The sequence below is a fragment of the Rhinopithecus bieti genome, unplaced genomic scaffold (genome assembly GCF_001698545.2).
Source record: "Rhinopithecus bieti isolate Rb0 unplaced genomic scaffold, ASM169854v2 scaffold_57691, whole genome shotgun sequence".
NCBI lineage: Eukaryota > Metazoa > Chordata > Mammalia > Primates > Cercopithecidae > Rhinopithecus > Rhinopithecus bieti.
The window spans coordinates 3,710,469-3,715,122 of NW_016824383.1; the positions used below are offsets into that span (position 1 = coordinate 3,710,469).

The 4,654-nt window shown below is 43.9% G+C and overlaps 1 protein-coding gene across 6 annotated transcripts in view; it reads right to left on the bottom strand.

The window, feature by feature from the left end:
• Nucleotides 1–4,654, bottom strand: part of TBCE (tubulin folding cofactor E) — a 94,835-nt gene that overhangs the window by 36,471 nt on the left and 53,710 nt on the right. The gene's annotated exons all lie outside the window — the stretch shown is intronic.

The following is a 4,654-nucleotide window of genomic DNA, read 5'->3' on the forward strand; positions in this document are numbered from 1 at the left end:
TTTATTTATTTATTTATTTATTTATTTATTTATTTATTTTATTTTGGTAACAGAGCGAGACTTTGTCACTTAAAAAAAAAAGAAGAAGAAACAGGGAACTCTATAAATTGCTCAAAATTGTATTATAAACACTATTTCAGGCTGGGCACAGTGGCTCACAACTGTAATCCCAGCACTTTGGGAGGCCGAGGCAGGCAAAGCACGAGGTCAGGAGATTGAGACCATCCTGGCTAACAAGGTGAAACCCCGTCTCTACTAAAAAATACAAAAAATTAGTCGGGCATGGTGGCGGGTGCCTGTATTCCCAGCTGCTCAGGAGGCTGAGGCAGGAGAATGGTATGAACCTGGGAGGCAGAGCTTGCAAGGAGCCGAGATTGCACCACTGCACTCTAGCCTGGGCGACAGAGTGAGACTCCGTCTCAAAAAAACAACAAACCAACAAAAAAACACACACACACAAAAATACAAACACTATTTCAGCTTACGATCATTACTTTTTTCTTTTTTTGAGACAGAATCTCACTTTGTTGCCCAGACTGGAGTGCAAGGACGCAATCTTGACTCAACTGCAACCTCTGCCTCCCGGGTTCAAGCAATTCTCCTGCCTCAGCCTCCCAATTAGCTGGATTACAGGCATGTGCCAATACGCCCAGGCTAATTTTTGTATTTTTAGTAGCAACAGGGTTTCACCATGTTGGCCAGGATGGTCTTGAACTTCTGACCTTAAGTGATCCTCCAGCCTTGACCTCCCAAAGTGCTGGGATTACAGGTGTGAGCCACCAGGCCTGACCTACTTTTGTTTTTTGGTTTTTTTTAAAAAAGGGGGGTCTCACTCTGTCACCTAGGCTAGAGTGCGGTGACGCAACCATAACTAACTGCAGCCTCCAATTCCCAGGGCTCAGGCAATGCTCCCTCTTCAGCCTCCCACGTAGCTAGGACTACAGGCACAAGCAACCATGTCCAGCTAACACTTTTTGTATTTTTTTTAAGAGACAACATCTCACTATGTTGCTCAGGAGACAACCATTAACTCTTGAAGAAAGAAATCAGACCTTCTTAGAAGTCCCATAATTTTGGCCAGGCATGGTGTCTCATGCCTATAATCCCAGTACTTTGGGAGGCTGAAAAGGGCAGATCACCTGAGGTCGAGAGTTCAAGACCAGCCTAACCAACAAGGAGAAAGCCCATCTCTACTAAAAATACAAAATTAGCCAGGCATGGTGGCGCATGCCTGTAATCCCAGCTACTTGGGAGGCTGAGGCAGGACAATCACTTTAACCCAGGAGGTGAAGGTTGCAATATGCCAAGATCACGCCATTGCACTCCAGCCTGGGCAACAAGAGCAAAACTCCATCTCAAAAAAAAAAAAAAAAAAAAAAAGGCACCATAATTGAAAAGGATGAAAACTAGTATTTGTGATAAATTTTGTTAACATAGACATACATACAGTTTTTTCTAGGATGTGGGTTCACAGTGATGACCAGACTCTAAAAGGAACTTGTGATCCCAAAAAGTTAAAACCAATCCCCCACCTGGGAAGAAGTCGCCAGGAGGGAGTTAGAAACTTAGAGAGTGTGGGCCAGGTGCAGTGGCTCACCCCTATAATCCTAGCATTTTGGGAGGCTGAGGCGAGCAGATCACCTAAAGTCAGGAGTTTGAGACCAGCCTGGTCAACATGGTGAAACCCTGTCTCTATTAAAAATACAAAAATTAGCCGGGCGTGGTTGCTGGTGCCTGGAGTTTCGCTACTTGGAAGTATGAGGCAAGAGAATCGCTTGAGCTGGGAGGTAAAGGTTGCAATGAGCCAAGATCACATCATTGCACTCTAGCCTGAGCAATAGATGGAAACTTGGGGAGGGGAGGGGAGAGGAAGGGAAACTTGGAGAGTGTGGTGTCCTGGAAGCCAATGAAGAAAGTCAACAACCATGTCCACTGCTAAAACCAGGTCAGGTAAGGTAACAGCTGGGGCCTGGCCACTGAATCCAGCAACATGAATATAACCTTTCCTACAAGCAGTCTGGGTGGGGCAATAGGGCAAAGCCCAGTGGGGGCTTTGAGTTCCAAAGACTGGGAGGCGACTGAGTACAGCCTACCCTTGTCCTGAAGGCACAGGGGTCAAAAGAGGGAGACTGTTTAAGACAGGAGAAAATATCCACCTTGTATGTTGATGAAATTAATTCCGTGGAACAGGAGCTGATTATGCAGGAAATTAAATTCTCTTTTGTAGCAAAATTAAGTCCCATAGTTCTCTCATGGCTTATGCACACACATCAGTGGTTTGTTTCTGTAAGTTAAACATATCTCTTAAGTTAAAAGCCTAGTTTACTGGCTGCTCTGCCTATGGAGTAGCCATTCTTTATTCCTTTACTTTCTTAATAAACTTGCTTTCACTTTATGGATTCCCCTCAAATTCTTTCCTTTGCAAGATCCTAGAACCCTCTCTTGGAGTCTGGATCAGGCCCCTTTCCGGTAACATCTTTCTGGTGAACCACAGAAAGGATGATACTGAGGAGACCCGCCCTCCAGCCCAAAGGAAATAGACTGCAGCACTGACTGGGTGACCTTGGGACACAATTGGAGAAACTGGTTATTTTACCAAGGTTTTAACTGGAATGGCGTGCGTTCCTTTAAGGAATCAATCTTGACTTATAGAGCCAATAAAAGCCCCTTGAGAAAACTGGCCTCATTCCTTGTCTACACAGTTCCTGACCTGTGTCCCACAGGCCTATAGAACACAAAAGAATGATCCCACCTATTCCTGTGAAACAACCAGTGATCTCTGGCTGCTGCTCAGAAGAAACAAGAGAGATGGGTAATGTTATTCTAATTCTGGGCACATATTGGAATTGGCCAGCGACTACTTACTAGCTTGATTTCAACAACTGCCCAGTTCATGGAAAACCTTCTAATTTAGTTTACTTGGGATAATTTTACTTTTTTTATTTTGCTGTTGTGAAATATATTACTGTGATTATATTCTTTGTGTAGGAATGCAGGATAAGCTTATTAAATGTTTTCTCAAACTGAACACTTAGTAATCTTCCAGATATCACCTTTTGTCGGAACTCAAGAGTTATGAATGGCCTTCGCCATACCAGTGCTTTTGAACTGAGCTCCTCTCTACCCTGAATGCAAGAGACCCAACAGTTAGGCAGGGACATCATCACCCCTGTTCAGCATAAAGAAGTTACAGAAGGTGAATCTTCATCCCTCTGCAACCCTTAGGATTAGGGTTCTCTTGTAAAAGGGAGGGGGGAAATATGTCAGAGATGTCTGAACCAGAGCAACTCCATCTTGAATAGGTGCTGGTTAAAATAAGGCTGAGACCTACCAGGCTGCATTCCAGTTTGTGAGGCATTCTAAGTCTCAGGATGAGATAGGAGGTCGGTACAAGATACAGGTCATTAAAGACCTTGCTGATGAAACAGCATGCAGTAAAGAAGCCGGCTAAAACCCACCAAAACCAAGATGGAGATTAGAGTGACCTCTTGTCATCCTCACTGCTACACTCCCACCAGCGCCATGACAGTTTCCAAATGCCATGGCAACGTCAAGAAGTTACCCTACATGGTCTTAAAAGGCGAGGCATGAATAATCCACCCCTTGTTTAGCATATCATCAAGAAATAACCACAGAAATGGGCACCCAGCAGTCCTCAGGACTGTTCTGCCTTTGGAGTAGCCATTTGTTTTTCCTTTATTATTATTATTATTATTATTATTATTATTATTATTATTTTTGGAGATGGAGTCTCACTCTGTTGCCCAGGCTGGAATGCAGTGGTGTGATCTTGGCTCACTGCAACCTCAGCCTCCCGGGTTGAAGCATTTCTCCTGCCTCAGCCTCCTGAGTAGCTGGGATTACAGATGTGCAACACCACACCTGGCTAATTTTTGTATTTTTATAAATATAAGAGAAAAGGTAGAGAAAAGTTCTCACCATGTTGGCCTGGCCGGTCTCGAACTCTTAACCTCAGGTTATCTACCTGCCTTGGCTTCCCAAAGTGTTGGAAGTACAAGTAAGCCACTGCGCCTGGCCCTTTTACTTTCTTAATAAACTTGCTTTCTCCTAAAAAATCCTAGTTAACATATATGTTCTTAAAACCAGGGGTGAGGATGGGGGAAAGGGAGGGAGGCAATACAAACACAAACCAGGGTTCAACTCCTGGCTGATTACTTACTAGCTATGTGACCTCAGGCAGCTGAATTTACACCTCAACCTAAATTATCTCATCTATAAAGCCCTCTCAAAAGAGGTTATTTATAAAGATTAAATAAGCCATCTACTTTATTGCCTGGCACAAGCACTAACTGCCCTTTATGTATAGTTACTGCATCTGATATAATAGTACTGAAAATAAACTGGTCAGGTATGGCAGCTCACTTCAGGAAGCCGAGGCTGGAGGATCCCTTGAGATCAGGAGTTGAGACCAGCCTGGGCAACAGAGCGAGACCCCGTCTCTACAAAAAAAATTTAAACATTAGCCAGGCATGGTAGTGTGCACCTATAGTCCCAGCTACTCAGGAGGCTGAGGCAAGAAGATCATTTGAGTCTAGGAGTTCACAGTTCCAGTGAGCTAGGATTGCACCATGCCACTCCGGTCTGGGGAACACAGTGAGACCTTGTCTCAAAAAAAAAAAAAAAAAAAAAAAAA